The sequence below is a fragment of the Neocloeon triangulifer genome, unplaced genomic scaffold, assembly GCF_031216515.1.
Source record: "Neocloeon triangulifer isolate White Clay Creek 2 clone unplaced genomic scaffold, ASM3121651v1 ptg000003l, whole genome shotgun sequence".
NCBI classification, from domain to species: Eukaryota; Metazoa; Arthropoda; class Insecta; order Ephemeroptera; family Baetidae; genus Neocloeon; species Neocloeon triangulifer.
The window spans coordinates 8,903,749-8,921,597 of record NW_026775546.1 but is presented as its reverse complement, the minus strand read 5'-3'; the positions used below and the strand labels follow the sequence as shown (position 1 = coordinate 8,921,597).

Here is a 17,849-nt window from a genome sequence, read left to right as displayed (position 1 = left end):
TTCAAATTTATCATAAATTAAAAAAGAAAATTTAAAATTTTGATTAATAAATTATTCATTTTCTTTTCAACAAATAATTTTTAACGATAAAATTTTCAGGAGAATGAAATAGTTCTGCCTATTATCATCCTTATTTTGATTGGTTGAGCGGAATGTTTTTTTTTTATCTTGATATTTTTTGCAGTTGGCTCGGCGCCGCACAACCGTGCAGGTAGCGTTGCCGGAGGCGATTGATTGCTCTCGAGACCTTGAGGTCCATTATGAAGAAGAACTATGCGGAGGCGTCTCCCGCCGACCTGTGGATGACGTTACATAACAACGCGCGCAGTTGCCGAGAAACCTGTTCCCATGCAAAATAATTGCGAATCTTGAATTCTAATTCAGACCGAGAGTGGAGAGCAGCGCGCCGTTTCCTTTCCAGGAGGAAATGAGGGCCGTAAAATTAAAATAAAAAAAAGCGGCGAGAGAGAATTCTGAAGTGGAGTTGCCATGCCTGTTTTCAACTCCTTTCAAAATTTAAAATTCCTGCGTTATTTTTTCAAGAACAGCAGAAAACAAGGAGTAAAAATTAATAAACCCATTTTTAATTTTGAATTTTACTGCTCTTTTTATAATTCTTGCCGTTTTAAACAACAATTACTTTTTTTCAAAAAATAGTTATTATCTCTATTAATAACAAAATTGTTTTTTTACCTATTTTATTTAACAATTTTAAATATTTTTTACTATTTAAAAGTGTCTAGTTTATTACAGATTCGTTTTATTATTTTCTCTCGTCGTCTCATTTCTACTCCGTCAATGTTGCTTTATGAAAATTGCGACACGGCATTATTGCAATTTCAAAGCACTCTGCCGCGATGAATCACGTTCCCAGATAGAGAGCTGAGCGAGCAAATACTAAATGAATTAATGGCGAGATGCACCGGGGATTTGAATAAATTGTCTATAATGCCCGTGCAGCGACACCGAATCACGACCCGAGCGTGACAATCAAATGACAAAAGTGCATTCATTCACTCGCTGAAAGGCGATGATGAGATGGAGAGAAGGGAACTCTAAAGTGGGTTAGCGGGCTACTGGACACTTCAATTTTATTTAATCGACCTTTCATTTTAAAAGAAATATCCGTTTTATTCAATTCTCCTCATTTTATTTATTTTTCTTGCACAAGATTAAATTCTTTTAAAGATTTTTTTTCTTTTTATCTTTAATTGTTAAAAAAAAAGACCGAATTAATATGTTAAAAAAATTTGTGTGCAAAGGTTAAAAATCAGTACTTTTGCAAAATAATTTTTGCTCTTTTTATGCTATATTTTCTCCACGTAAATGTTTTTTTTTCATTTCATTTATTTCAAGGCTATAGCACCGCTGGTGTTCCCTCGCGGATTGCACTAAAATCTGGTGGCACTTCCGGTCCACAACCGGTGGTCAAAAGCGAGAGCCTGATGGGACTTCTCAGGCCGTGGATCCATCACGGGCGCGTCCTCGATTGCAAAGGAGCTTTTACAAATGCGTGATTGTTTCATTTAACCTCTCCCCTTTAAACAAGACCAATTTGGAGGCGCTGATAATAACAATAATGCCTCTGCTTTAGCGCACACCATTTCCGAAATGGACCTTGAGCGAAAATTTTCGCAGCGCCCCCATACAGGTCGGCCTTTGTGTGAGAACAGAATTAGAATCCAATTTGATGCGTCTCTTGATCAAAACAAATCACAATAGTAGAAGGTTTTAAAAGAGACTGATGCAGAATTTTTTTTAGAAAAGATTCTTACTTATAAAATATCAATAACCTTAATGAGGATAAAACAAAAATGAAATAAATTATATTTTTTACTCTTATTAGAATTTTCAAGAAATGCAATGATCAAGAAAAATGTCATGTTTCTTTTGTCACATGTCACTTAACGCACGCACCAAAGCACACTTCCCCCAATATTACTTCAAGGCAGGTGTCTGGATGAAAAGTAGGCCATAGGAAACTTGATTAATATTGGCGGCTGGCACTCTTTGCGCACCATCATTACCTCCGCGACTGTCACAAATAAATTCGACAGTAACGAAGGCTGCTTCTGGCGATGCGTCAGATTTCGATTGTGAGAGTGCATAAGGTCGGTGCCTTCTACGAAAAGAGTCAAGAACGTCTATTTGAGTTCATTCACACGCTCGCTTTTCAAATGTAGTTTTATTTTTATACGTTTAATTTAATTCTCAATTTTCGTATTTTATAAATTGTTTATTAATGATAATAGATCGGAATATTTTTTATTGGGCGCATTTAAAGAAAAAAATTTGCATATATTTTTAGTTTTTTAATTGTTCTGCCTACATTCAAAATGTTACATTTTTATCCTGATGTAAAATGATGAAACGATTCAAGTGATTTGTTGGAAATTCCTGAAGGAAAAAATTTAACAGAATTATTAACTTTCAAAGCTATGGAAGTGGCAGATCATTAAGCCAGTATAAAACTTTGAATTTATTAATTCTCTCAATTTGTATCCCAAAATAATTTACTAAAAAATAAATCCTTGCCAAAATAAAAACTTCAAATATCTCAACTAGATGCAATTTTGATTTTCTGGCAGTTTTTAGCTTTGCAAATTTTGTATTCATAAACTAATCGATTTTTGCAGGTTTTCAAACTTTAACATCAACTTTATATTATTTTTTTATTTGGGAATATTTGGACTTAAAGCGCCATTCTAAATATTCAAACGGTGCATTTGTTTTTTCGCCAGCAAACCGAAATGCCGCCGAGCAGACCGACTATGCTTCCCCAATTAATTCATCCTGATAAGTATCATTTCATGTGGAGTTTAAATAGAATCAAGCGGAGCTTCCGGTATGGAACACCGCGACGCGCTCCAATGAATATTATTCCAGTCGGAGCCGCGAGACCTTTTTATTTGTGTAACACAAACATCAAACGCCGCTCTCCGATGACCGCGAGTGCCAATCAATCACTCCCGGGGGTATAACCTACTGACCCCGTGTCACACGTCAAGCGACAAAATACTCCGGAAAGGAGCAGAGACGCCCGAAGGAATTTCGTCGGAAAATTTGCAGCCATTTTTTCTCCGCGCTCATTATTTATATTTTATTATTCTGCCTAGGGGCTTAAAGGCTTAACGAAGCTTATCCGAGTTAATTAAAAGTTTTGGTAATTAGAAACAAAGCATCTCAAGGTTCTTTCTTCTCCTGGTCTCGCCGTGTGCAGCGGGCCCTGATCAATATTCATTGTTTTGCATCTCTCGTATGCGCTTCCGCCCTTTCTTCTCATTCCCACACAACTTTTCACTTTCGTCAAGGCTGCTATTTATCATGCATTTTGATCATCGTGGAATGCACATCGGTGCTTTCTTTCGGATATGCACACACCTGCGCTTATGAATTATAAATTACATCTCTCAGCAGGGCGGTAACCTGTTTGACACACTTTGAAATAATTTACATTGATACAATCAGTTTCAAAGGATTAGTGAGTGACAATTGGAGCGTGAAACGGAAAAAAATAGTAATTATTGTAATGAGTTTTTTTAACAGAACATTTGAAAAATTCAATTTTAAACACGAATTTTTTTTAATGTTTAAATAATTATTATTTGATAAATGTCACTAAACTAAATTTGCAAGTAAAAAAGTACTATAAATAATAAAAAAATATTGGATTTTGAAATGTAAATATGTTGATTAAATTATAAAAAAATCCAATTTGTCTTCCTAGATCAGATTGCAACGTGAAGCCATTGTAATTATGAACAAAGTGGCCGTGTGGGAATAAGAAGGCGACCGAAGTCAAACACCTTGAACTTGATCGTCTCTCTGTGTGCGATGATGGCATCGCCGACGGCACCAACCGATTCATTTCAGCTCTCTCTTTTATCTAATTTATCGTCTCTCTCGCGCGCTCTGCACAGCATCCTCATTTCATTGTTTGCCTTCATTGAACAAACCGTGCGCTCTCTCACTTCTCTATTTCGGCGGCCGTAAATCCGCGCGCTCGACTCTCAATAAAAAAAAACCAACGGCCAAAACCAACCAATGGCGTCGACGTCAAAAAATCCGAGGAGGAAAAAGCGTAAACTGATTATTTAAAGTGCTCGCGGTTTAATAAGATAATTGGATCTAAAATCTAAAAATATAAAAAATTCAAACTCTTTCAAATATCATATAAATATTTTAAGGTAAAAGAGATTGATTTACATCATTTATTTTTGATAACCTTGAGAATTTGCATTTTTGTCACTTAAAAATTGGAAACGTTATTGAATTTGAAATGGCAATGATTTAAATTAGAGGTAAATTCTCCACTTTGGTTTTCAAGTGGTCTACAATTTTCAGCCTAATGAGAATAAAAATATCAAATTAAGTTAAAAAATAAGTCAGCCAAAAATATTGAAAACAATCCGTATTAAAATAATAAAGTTCCTCAAAAATGGTAAATTTAAATATATTTAAATTTGTATTCCAGAAAAAAGGTGCCAGTATCTTCAGAGTTGAATAAATTTTCTGTTTAATTTCTAAAATAAGTCCACGATAGAGTTTCAAATAACGTATTGTTTTGATTTATCACCAATTTATTGTAATTTCGAATCCATGCATTCCAAACTAATTTAATTCAATAATTACTCTGTTAAACGCTCCCAACTCTAATAATTCCTAATTAAATTGTATCGAAAATTTCGTTTTTAAATTTTAATTTATAACTTATTTAAATGATGACACACTGAAAAAATATCTTGTAATTTTATAAAAAAAATCCAATTTAACTAATCATTATGTTAGCACCACCTTTAAATTTTAGCAAAGAAGAAATCCAGTTATCCGCAGAAGACAATGCAATTGCTACAGTAATAAAAAAAAGCTTTAAACTCGGCGTGAGCTCTCGTGAGATGCACATGGTCTCGTGAAACGGCTGCATGCGTCCCGTGTTTATAAATAAAAACGGAGAGTATGGAATAGGCAAGAGTCCAACAACCTCTATATTGGTTATTGAAACTTGTTCAATCCATGTCCATACTCGACTTGGCATTGTGAAAGAAACAAGCAGAATCTCATTAGTAACAAGAATTAAATTGAAAGAACTAAAGTAATTTAAAAATTTGAATTTATATTTAATTTATTCAAAACTTTCCAGCAGAGATTCCAGTCAAAATGACAAAACCATTCAGAGATTGGATAATTTTGAAGTTTCTGATTTTAAACCTTCTGGATTCGCAATTTGCACGAGTTTGACTTTTTTCCGGGGGCCGAAATCGATTTCTGAGGCTACTTACTTTCGAACAGGGGTAGTTCCGCGAGCAGGGACCGGCGAAAATCCAAGAGTCGCACTGCAATTAATTCATTAACACTGGGTGTAAACAAGCGTGCGTGCCCGATCGGAGGCTGACTGAGCCAGGAGTCGAGTGCGAAGCGCGGAGAACACCTTCGGCTTTCTCTCTCTCTCTCTCTCTCTTCTCGCGGCGCCGCCGCCGCCGCCGCGCCTCCCCCTCCTGCTCCTGTGCCTCCCATGCGCATTTTGCCCGGAACGCGCGCACCACCGTGCACGTCGCTGCATAATTAACTTATCAACTCCTTCGCCATCCCGAGAGAGAGACGAACCACGAGAGGAAAATAGGAAAAAAAAGCGCAGCTTTCTTTCCAGCCAAACTCGATTTTCGCGCCGCGCGTCAAATTGCGAACTTGATGACATTCGACGGCACGTTCACGACCTGGAGCTGCAGCTGCTAATAGCCCATCAAGTCTAGTAAGGGCTTTAAATATTTGCCCCAATTCAAGGCAAACACATTATGATCACAAGTTGTTTAAAATTTTTAGACTCACAATTTGAGAAAAAAAATTATGAATTTAGGATTTCTTTTAGGAAAAAAGAAGCACTTTTATGGTTTATGCAAAATTCTTAGAAGGAAAAACTAAAAGTTTAAAATATCAGTTTTCCTCAGGTGGTTACAAATTTTAATTATTTTATTTGCCTATTTAATAACATTCTTCTCAAATAATTTTTTTTTATTTTTTTTTCTCCTAGAAAAAGCACAAAGTCAACAGGTTTGATTGGAATATAGAAATGATAACTTAATTGGTAGCAAGTAAGATCCGCGTTGTTTAAAAAAGATTATTTTGTTAAGATTTTCTATTGTTTATAAATGAAATATTTAATGTATATTTTTTAAATGCATTCCAATCAGCTCAAATATTGATGATTACATCTTTTGAGAGCGAAGGCCAGCGAATTAGTTTTAAGTCTAATAAGGTTAATTTATATAATTTCTGAGGACTTCTGTCTGCGTATGTCAAATGAATAATTGGATATCAAATGAAATAATAAGGTCAATAATCACGTGGGTTTCAGACTTCAGGAATGGCAAATTTCACATTCACCACACGATTGAATCATATGAGTCGCGTGATGACATTGAAAATTGAAACCAAGACTGACTTGAGTGATAATGTATTCATTGTTATTGTGCCAAGAATATTTGTGGTTGAACAATAAACGATAAATTTAAACAAAAATGTAAACAATGCCATATTAATGTCTGGTGAAAAAAAGTAATCTGTTCACTGATTGTGCAAATTTTGATTTGTGGATTTGGCAGTTTTTTTATCTCAACATAAAAACCGTGTCTGAGATAAAAATTTTTAAAAGACCAAAGACTCTGATATATTATTGTTGTTGTTTGTTGTTTATTCTTGTCCGACAAATATTACATACATGTTATATGCACAGATCACAAAGAAAAATTGATAAAAATATCATGGTACAGAGTTCAAATTTGGTCATAAATTTTATGAAGCAGTACTAAAAAAAGCTGTAATTTAGAAACGTCAAAATTTGGATAAATTAAATTCACGTACTGAGAGGAACGCTTGATAATCCAGTTGATTTTTAATTACCACTCTATAATTATAGATAATATCTTAAGCTCCAGTCTTAAATCCAATGTTAGTTTAAATCAGTTTAAATAGTAACATTTTTTAAGTGATACGTTGGAAAATAAATATTTTCAATTTCTTTAAATAGGTATAGGGCATAGTTGTTTACAAATTTTCTGATTTTGCAAATTATTTTTTCTCCGTCCTGGAATAGGATTGCAAATCGTGAGATTTTTTTTTTAATAAAGTATATTTATTTGAGAAGCTTTGAGAAGTTATAAAAACAATTTCTTTCGACTTTCTCACTTATTGGATGTCTCCTCGTCTTTTCTTTGCTCTAATTTATCTAATCTTCTTGTCTTCCGGAAAGCTAATTGTTATGAATTTAATTTGCTTCATTCTTGGCCAAAAATTCAATATAATTTAAAACTATTGTGAATCATACAATGGAAAATTTTCCTTGCCGTTCTCCTCATTCGGAATGAATGAAATGAATGGTAACGTCTCTCCAAAGGATTCTTCCTCGAATCTCATCATTTTTTACTCAAGAGCTTCTCAAATTGTATTTCTTCCCCAGAATGGAATAAGCTACCGACGGCTTAGAAAAAAGCGGCGTGCATTCACGGTCGCGGTATGAAAGAGACATTTTGCGGCGCAGAAAAATTCAGACGCGCAGAAAAGCCTTTGCTTCTTTTCCCCTCAAGTAAAAAACCGCCGGCTGGAAAAGAATATTTTTCCCATCTGCGAAGAGGAGTGGAGCTCTTATCTTAAAAGCGACACGTTAAGTCAATTTCCTGAGTGCAATTAAAATTCACGCACGCTCTTTCTCTCCCCGCTCGGCAAAGTGCACGTCGTCGGCGGTGCCAGAGAGAGAGAGAGAAAATCGATAAAAACTTATGTGCACTTTTCGCCTTGGGCCCGCAGCCTCCGAATCAAGTCCCATGACAATTGCCTCCCGAGGATATCGATCGCCGGCTCGTCGCTGCGAGGACCTCCCTAATTCAGCGTGCATTGGGAAATGCACTCGCGACTAATGGACCTTGGCATTAAAACGCCCCGCACCCAATTTGCGAAGTGGCAAGTCGGGTCGGTGTCGCAAACGGTAGAATTATTCGTCTTCATTTCAACTGACACGGGCGATGATATACTCAACACGGACTTCATTTATCAAAGTGAAATATGCATTTCAGGAAATTGAGAGGGTTTTGGACTTTTGGAGTGATGATATTAAAAATGTATAGTTTCTGAAATTATCCAAGCTACAAAATTAATAATTTTGCTCAGATTTCTTGAATTATTAGTCTTTTTAAGGAAATGTAGTAAAATATATTAAAACTATATCAAAGGGTTTCCTGATTATTTCAGTTGATAAAGATCCATGGCTGGCAGTTGATTTACTTTAGAGAAAACAATCAGCATCAACAGAAATCTACTGAATTACAATATGCATCTTAATTTTAAAGATTAAGTTGATTACTATCGCAATCGCAATATGAAGCACTCATTGTAAGCTGAAGTGAGTTATTTTTAAATTTAATTTTCAGTTTGATATCGTAAAAAAATATGTTTTTTCTATGATTTCAAAAATCATAAACTACTCCTGCGAAATGAAAAATTTTAAAAAGATATGTCAAGACACACAACTTATTAAAACTTTATAAAAAAATAAAAATAAAATTAATATAAAGTTTTAAAGATATAAATAATTGAAATAAATAATTTAGATTTTAAATTTAATTCAAAATAAAACACAATATAATTTATTTTATTTGATTTAGCATTTTCTTAATTGCCTTAGTAACCAAGAGTTGATAAAAAAACATATTATAAGTTGAAAAATTTAATTTTTATACTGACACTAATGACTTTTTAGTTCAATTCCAACTTATCTAAAATTGCTATTTTCAAAAAATTATAGTTGAGTTGAAATTAAATTATAAATTTTAAAAGTTCCACATAAAAAATTAAGGCATATATGTAATATAATTGCTTTGAATCAACTATTTGTAACTAACGTAATTATGAAAGTGTGAAGTTAAAATTATTCTGGAAAAGAGCCAATTTTTTCATACATTGTTTACTATTTAAAAAATCTTCTGTGAAACGTAAATAATTTTTTCCCCATCATGAATGAACAATCCTTGACATTCTTCTGGTCTCGTGCTCAGCCGAGCCCTACTTCTTTTCCCTCGTGCAATGGGACGCGAAATGCATTCATTTCAAGGGCTGCGTTTTGAAGCTCACTTTTCTTTCTTCGAGTGGAAGCTGCTCCTTTTGAATTGCATGCACGGTCGAGAGTGGCTCTCGTTATTAATCGGCAACTATTGAAAACGACAGTGGTTGCAACACGTTGGTCGCGCGCGCTCATGTGACACAGAGAGCTCTGTGAAATAAGACAGGATACGTCGAATTGAATGCACTCGCTCATTAAGATGCACCGAACAGTGCACAATGATCGCTTGTTCCCTCTTCAAACCACCCGGGCTTAATTAGCCGCGACTGAAGCAACGCTTGATTGATACTCGCACCACTTATAATTGCTCTCGTTAATTTCCATTCGCTCATCAAAGCAGACCAAATGAGTGCCAGGAAATGCTCAATGTGCATAATTCTTTACCTAAGTTTTTAAAATTCATTTGTAAGTTTTTATCATCTGGAAGTTTTTCATTTACGATTATTTAAAAAAAAAAATATATGGAGTAAAAACTTCTTACAAGAGAAGATAACAAAACAAAAATTAAAATAATGTATTTGTAACAATGTGGACAAATAAACAACAATAATAATAAAAAATTGATGAAATCAATTTTCATTCACAAAATAATTTAAATGTGTATTAAAAATTTCAACTGCCAAATTTCTTATTTAATTATTTCTGAAAAATTAACAGCTAGGCAACATATGTATTTTTTTTTTTTTTTTTTTTTTAAATCATGTGAAACTTGCTGATTTCTGTTTTATTTTTAATATAGTTTTTGTTTTTCATTAAAAATAATAACATTTTATTGCAGCTTCTTTGTGTGTCTGATGAAGAAAAAATATATAAATGAAAATAAACATAAAGACTAAATATAAATTTTTAGCTTTTAATTAACGTGTTTTAATTTTTGCTTAAAATTTTAATGGTTTGTGAGTGTTTTGTTTACTGTGATGTAATAATTCAGACCGAAAATTCCCATGCAAATGACTGTGCCGCAATATTGTCCTCAGAGAGGCAAATGCACCAATTTTGTCATTTTCTCCGCAATTAATTCCTCTCCGCTGATGCACCCATTTAGCCAACAATGGAACCTCTTGAAAGCTTTTCCGAGCCACTCAAGCATGGAAAAGCAGCAGCAATATAATACTTTAGCGTCTCTCCATGCTCCAATTTTGGGCAAGCGAGACTTGCGAGACCTCTACTTGCAGCGGCGAAAACCCTTTCATATTTCGGCTCCTCATCTCTCCAACAGCCAAATTGAAATTTTCCGCGGGAGGCCCACTTATTCATTCATGTTGACAACCAGGAAATTAACTGGAGTCTCTCATCTGGCCTCCCTGGGAAACTTTCAAGTAGACGCTCATAACTTACAATTATACGGAGGGAGGAATATGAGCCAAGAGGTTGAACGTCGTCGTCATTGTTTGTTCGACTCTCCAAAATTCTATAAATAGGCCATATTTAGTGCGGAAAGAACAAGTATTTGGAAGCCAATTTAGAGATGTTCGTGAGAATATGCAACTTACTTGGCACACGTGTCGCGCAGGTTGCATTTATATCAAGGAAAATTTAATTATATGGCATGATTTTTATTTTAGGATTTCTCATTATTTTAGTTATTAAATTAATTCATGTCAGTTTCACGTTGTTTTTGATCTGGTACTAATTACAGCAAACTAAATACTTGGAAAATCGCGTTTTAAAAATCAAACAAATTTAAAAAAAGGCAAATTTAAATCTCTTAATATTCTACTTCGCAGAAGAAATATTTCAATTTTTACTTTGCCAATATAACATTTAATTTCAACCTACTTGAAAAATTTTTTAAGCGCAGTCAAAATTTACAATAACATACTAAAAATAATATAGTCACTTATTTTCATGAAAAAAAACCATCAAAATATTTGAGCTAAGCTGTGATACAATCAATATAAATTTAAAATAAGAATAAATAAAAATTGCATTTTTAGTGTAAGACTATGAGGATTAAAAAATATTATATAATATAATTATAAAAATCAAATATACATAATAAAATAGTATTATAAAATAGTAAATAAAATAGTAATAGAAAAAAATAATAATATTAATATAATATTTTAATTTCTATCAATATGAAGAAATTAATTAAAACTAAAGAGCAATTCGACGACAGTGTGTGGTAGTGCAGTATATGTTCGCGGTGAAAAGAGGCGAGTGGAACCGCGCGGTAATAAGGGAAACGAGCGCGTGTTCCACATGCACAAAGCGGCAGTTTCGAAAAAAGAAAAGAAGAAGCACAGCCGCGCGGTGGTTTTGCGGCCGGCTATTGTTGAACGTGCAAGTGAATGGGTGTATTTTACAAAGGACGCGCGCAGTTGACTGATTAACAAAAGCTTTTAAATCACAATCGATAAAATAACCAAAACGCAGCCTTGGCTTTTTTATTCGGCTGCAATGGGGAGGAACGAGGAACGTGTCTTTGAGTAAAAAAAAGAGTCATTTCAAAGGAAAATAAAGTAATCCAAATGAAAAAATAATGTTACCTGGATATAGGCAAAGAGAAAACAATATTATGTGTTTGTAAAATTAAAAATTTTAATAAAAAAAAAAACACATTTTTACAATAGTTTATTCAATTCACACATTTTCTAAAATTTTTGAATAAAATAAACAGATTTTAAGACAATATTTTCTTTATGGAATTTTTTTCTGTATTTTTTCATTTCACAAAAGTTGATACAAATTTACGCAAATTTCATTAGAAAATTAAAGCAAAATTGATAAATATGTTTAAAAAATTAACCTTTCAATCATGAAAATGGCTTCTTGTGTACCTTAAAAATCATAGCCATCATAAATTTTAGGACAAAAATAACACACGTTAAATTCTATTTGCTTCAATGATAACTTTGTCATATAAATAACATTTGACTATAGAGAAAAACTTTACATGGAACTTTTCTAACTGAAATTTGAGCCGAAAAAGGTGCCTTATTTGACAAACTTTTTTCATCACGCTACTCATATCCTTTTTAATTCTTTACTGGCGATTTGTTTTCCACCAAATTGCGCGGCTCAGGCTGTTGAAAGTTCTGGATCGAAAGATCAAGTGGCGAACTAATTTGAACCGCTGCTCTGCCCTTAGGGAAATCGAGCTCAGCGAAAGTGGTTGTGTCGCAGAAGTGCAAAAACGAGCGAGCGGTGATTTTTCCTCTACACAAATATTCAATTAGAAGATCGAGTCTGTGGTGTGCCCGCCCGATTTCTGATTCGCTCACCGTTCAAGCGGTGGCGAAAATAGGCCGCCTATGCAAACAAAATTTTGGGCGAGGGACCTCTTTCTCCCTCTTTCTCTCTTTTGCCTGCAAAGCTGTTGCCGTCGGCGAAATGCAAAGCATATTTCACAAAAGCGTGGCCGGGCCAACGATTGAAGTATCTCTTGTTGATGAAAAACTCGGGTAAATGCTCGGCAAATAATTCACGGCAGCCATATTCGCAGAAATGAAGGCGAGGCCGCAAAAAAATTCAACAGAAATAGATTTTCTTGGAATACAAAATAAATTTTCCTTCTCCTCCTCCCTTCTCAGGCATGAAAGTTACAAGCTTCAAATATCATTTAAATGGAGCATCGTTGGGTTTTTTAACCAAGAGGTTGATATTTATAAGTTTTTTTTCCTTCAAATAGCAAGTATAAATACCCAAATTAATTGTTGCCCGATAATTTCAATAAAAAAATCTAATTTTATACAGGAGGAGCTTCTGCTAAAAACGGCTCGTTTATTTTGATGAAATTTTTTTTTTCATTAGTTTGTTGGTTTGTAGTAGATATTCATTTCAAGGAGACTTCATAAGAAAAATTAAATTCATTCTGATTTTTTTCGTTAAATTAACATTAGTGGACTTTTCTAAAGAAAATTTTTTTTATTTTTCAAAATATTTATGCCCTATTGGAATTGATAAAAATTTCACCAAACTAAATTTATATCACCCCAATCAAGTTGGCAAAATAAAACCAATAAGTATCTCGAATTCAAAATTTACATTGTTTTATCAGTTCTTATGAGAATCTTTTCAATAAATTTAATTTCAGTGTGAGCTTCTCATTAATTGAGGGGGGAAGGGTAAATATCACCGATCACAAAAAGAAGCTATAAATTATCAGGATGTCATGTCTAGGATTTTTAATTTTCAGGTAGTTTTTGGAAACTACCTTTTTTAGATTAGTAAAAAATATTGGTAATATTTACTCTTCTTGCAAGGTACCTGTTTTTAAATGGTTTTTTAATTTGGGTTTCAATCATGTTAAAATGTCATGAATCGTGCAAATTTTATGGTTGTAGGATCGATTTGAAGCTCTCAAAATGTAGTCGATAATCAAAGTTTCTCAGCCTTAATATAATGACAAACTTTTAACGTGGCTGGAAATTCTAATCCATCCTTTGTTCGGCTCCCTTCTTGGAAAAAGAGGCAGAAAGGCAAATTATCAGCATCGGTAAAAGTGCTGCATGGCCCATTTTGCGAGTAGAAAATAAGCGATAAATTCGCATCATCAGCAGAACGCGAGCTTCTCTCTCTCTCTCGTCATTTCGAGCAAGCGAGTCAACAAAAGGAACGCCGCGCGTAATTTGATTCCTGCCAGCAGCGCTCGCCTCCTCTTTTCTCCCCAGAGCGTGTTTGTTCGCCGCTCTCCAGTCGCTCTTTCCTCTCCAGCCAGATTTCTGCGTGTAGTATTATTATATTTATTTTGTGCCACCGCCGAGAGATCTGCCCAAAATATCGATCTCGGTTTTTCACTCGCGAAATGAAAAAAAAATTGTAAACCCTGGACCAGTCGAGCGCCTGCTGATTACGGCCGCACGCAACTCGCACGACGTGACCGTCAAGCGGGTTGCATAACTTTTAACAACGATCTTTTTATTCGCGTGCAAAGTACCGAGTACTTAACCGAGATTTAATGCTATTATAAGACCTCTCTCTTTCCCTGCTAATTAATTTTACAGCGTGAAGGGAAGCTCTTTGTTTTTGATGAAAAATTAATGTCATTTGCTCTAATACCCGAGGATTAGAGCCCTTTTTGCTTCAGCAAACATTTACCTCCAACATTGAAAGCTTTGATTTTGTTATAAATTATACCAAAACATTGAAGAACAAATTAAAAAAAAAATTAGAGCAGTTTATTTACTTTGGTTGAATTAATTAACTTTTTTGAAAATTGAAAACATTAAATTTAATGTCATTGTTTTCTCTTCTTCCTTGGTCAACAAATGCTTATTCTTCTGTTTTATAAAAATTTAAATCGTCTTATAAAGCTTTGATTCCAATTTGTTTGATTTTGTGTTATAAAACTCAAGTTGAAAGTTGTCAATTTTTTTTAATCTTCACATTCATGAATTTTTGTTATCTGCGAATGAGATGACTTTGCGGTCGCGTCCAATCAGGCTATCAAAGTACAGTTGCCGTCGTGCTCATAAAAGCCCTCAATTTTGTTTTCCCAGATTTCTTCGTGCTCTTTGGTTTCAAAGCCGGCAGTAATTACTAGCTTAGCGAGTTAATTAATGCGGAGGGTCTGAATTTGCGGACAGGGCCATTAGTGGGGGGTGGGGGGTCAAAGTGCGTTAAGACTGTTAAGAGGCTTGGTGGAAGGAAAATCGAGCCGCGCTGCTTCCACATTCTACTGCGAATGGAGGCCCTCTTAAAGAGCGTTTTCGGAAGTAGGCCGTGATGAAAGTGCTTCACTGGATGATGTCTTGATTAAAGAGAGAAAACGATTTATGCCATCCCACTATGTACTTCTCCCTCGGTTGCAGCCCTGGCTTTGTATTGATTCGGATTCCGGGACCGAAACCCTTCCGACGCCATGCTCTAAACTTTACGCAAAGCTGCCGTTTGTTTGTGTGTTTCAATAAACAAACAGACAAAACGCACACGAGGCTCATTGTCAATATCCAGCGTAATGAAACGTGCGCCAACACGTTTTGAAAAGCGTCAGACCGTGCAAAGGGACCATTTACTCGCTATGTGGAGAGAACTGAGGGAAAAGTTATGATGCTAAAATAAATTTTGACAAATTTATTTAAATTGCGCTAGATAATTTTGGATAATTGGTAAAGTAGAATTTTCATAATTTTCCCTCGAGTTTGTATTGTTTATTATTATTTTCTAATTTCCACGTGAAAAATGTGTTCCTTTTTCTTTTGAAACCGATTTTTTTACAGATTTAATTATAGCACTTAAATTTTATTGCAAATTAGCAAGCGTACAAACAAGAGGAGGCAAAGAGGAAGAAAAGTGGAAGTTGCAAATTAAATTTCTTATTAATTTCCTCTTTTCCGGCACTCTACTTTAATTAAGTGGGGAAATTGAAACAAAAACACAAAAACTTTAAAAAAAAGTTCATTTTTTTGTTATTTAAAAAAAGCAATCACAAGTCTACAAACGGATTTTTTCTTTTTTTTGTGAGATTTAATTTCAAAAATAATTATTTAGTTCCACTCTCTTTGACTAAAGTTAGAGCTGTCTGAATTGTTCACGATTTTTCCTCGCACAAAACTGGTATTATTTTACCTCCGGAAAAACAGACATAATTATCTTGGCATTTGGTCATTTGGTTCGGACGCGAGTGCTGAGCACTCAGAGCGCGATAATAACGATCGGAATCTGAGCACTAAATTTAAAACGCACCCAACTGATGCAGATAAATTATAGTTCGCGGTGCGTACAGAGGCAGTCGGTCAAGGCTGCCATCGATTGCGCTTGAGGTAATTAGGTTCGGCCTGGAGATCATTCAGGGCACGACGCGTGTTGCTTCCAATGTGGACAAAGAGAGACACAAAGTAATTCAAAATCAATTGACTAGCTTTATAGCCAACTGGAAATGTTGCGTAATTGTATTAAAAATCTATTCTGAAACTACTTTTGAAAACTGTTTCTAGACGATTGATGGAGCTAATAGTTGCATCAGGATCTCAACTTATGGAATTTTTAATATTTTAAATAAATTAATTATTTTACACCTACTTAAATTAATATTTCAACAAAATTCCACGCCATTAATTTTACATTCTATTGACTTTGGTAAATTTAATCGCAGTAATCTAGCATCAGTCTCGTCAATCAAAAGAGTAAATTAAATAAAATCATCATGTTCCATTTTGCTCTTTCATTCATTTCACGCCTAAAATTCATACATGAAAAAGAGTTGAGCAACCAAACACAGTCAGCATGTTTTAGAGTTTGGACGTGAGAGAATGAGGAAAAATCTACATTCTGCTGACGGGGAAAAAAGCTGTCACAAAAAAAACATGTGCTAGTAAATTGAATGTGAATACCTCTTTATTGACAGAGAAGTCATGTTTTGTTACAAAAAATAAAAGAATCAATATTTTACTTCTTCTCCATTTGCGCAATGTAATTTGATAAGCGAGCACAAAGTTGTGCTTCGGCGAAGGCAAACAAAGTTAAATCTGCATGCGAATATAAACGAGTTGTCCTCTCTGAATTGAGCAATCAGGCGAAAAATGTTAACACGACGAGCGTTGAAGTGGCCTAAGCAAATATTGGCTTATGTAATTTGTGCAACACGGTGCTCCGAGTTGGATTTGCATTTTGATTTGATCCTGCAAGAGACTAACAGAGCAAGGCAAGTACGAAACTAACAGCGTGAGATTATAGAATAGTTATAAAATTTAATTACGCGAACAAATAGAAAGTTTCATTAGCGATATTCATTGTTCCAACCGTTTTTGCGATAATCTCCATTGACCGGGAGGAGCACTTTATTACTGCAACGCTCAAGCCTATAATCCCAAACGTGCTGGTGCAAAATGATAAGCGGCAGGATTGATCGTCTCTCTCCCTCTTCAAATAAAATAATTATGAAAATTTATGTTTGATAAAATATTGAATTGAAAACTTATTATATTATTATATTATTTGCAAATACATAAAATTTATTTGAAAGCCTAATTAAAAGGAAGTTTTCAGAAAAATATAGTTTCTTGTTTGAGATTTCTGAAAGATTAAAACATTTCTTACAGGATTATTTTTAGAAAAACTATTACTTCAAATAAATAAACTATGGTATATAATTATGACCTTACCCAAAAGAAAATTTAACCACCATATAAATACAATTTTTGTCAACAAATCATTTTAATTGATATTTATCATATTTAATTAGAAATTGTTTCAAAATAAAGAAATTTTTTTATTAATTATGCCTACTCTCTGACTAAATCCAGAAGATATTCATTTGCAACTAAAAAGCTGGCATTTATGATAAAAATTAAAAATTTTGTTGGAAAATTATCAGTTAACTACATTTAAAATAATTTGTACAGCATTTAATAAAACAATTTTAAAACAGAATAATTATATGAAGTAAAAAATTGTAATTTTGAAATTGAAGACAACTTGAAAAAGATCGGCTGTACTTTTGACGAGCTGAAAACCAAGTTAAACTAGAGAGCTTAGGAAAGTAGCTCAAGCAGCGCTTGTGAATAAAGAATTGCAGTATTTCACCACCTCTCTTGTTGATTGGCACCTTTACTGGGAATCAACTGGCGATCGGGGAGATCAAAGGCCGCGACCAACAAAGACGAGGAGGAAAAAACGTGCAGGCAAGAGAGTGCAATCGCTCTTTTTCCATCTAACGAGCGAAAAACATCAGAAAATAATAGTGTGGCAAGAATCGATGGTCTGTTGGCCGGGGAATTCAGTTCAAGCAGGGTTGATTCCAGCAGCTCCCTTTGTGAGGGACGAGCTTTTTCGCCCGCGCTCGCTCAGGGGTTGC

The 17,849-nt window shown here is 34.4% G+C and overlaps 1 protein-coding gene across 4 annotated transcripts in view; it reads right to left on the bottom strand.

Moving 5' to 3' along the window:
- Positions 1-17,849, bottom strand: part of LOC132205778 (excitatory amino acid transporter 1-like) — a 36,666-nt gene that overhangs the window by 13,656 nt on the left and 5,161 nt on the right. Inside the window, exon 1 of one of the 4 annotated variants that reach the window (XM_059635052.1) lies at positions 5,280-5,433. The exons of the other annotated variants lie outside the window; for them this stretch is intronic. The gene's annotated coding sequence lies outside the window, so the exon portion shown is untranslated. Of the gene's footprint in view, positions 1-5,279; positions 5,434-17,849 lie in introns of those variants that run through there. 4 annotated transcript variants of the gene reach the window in all.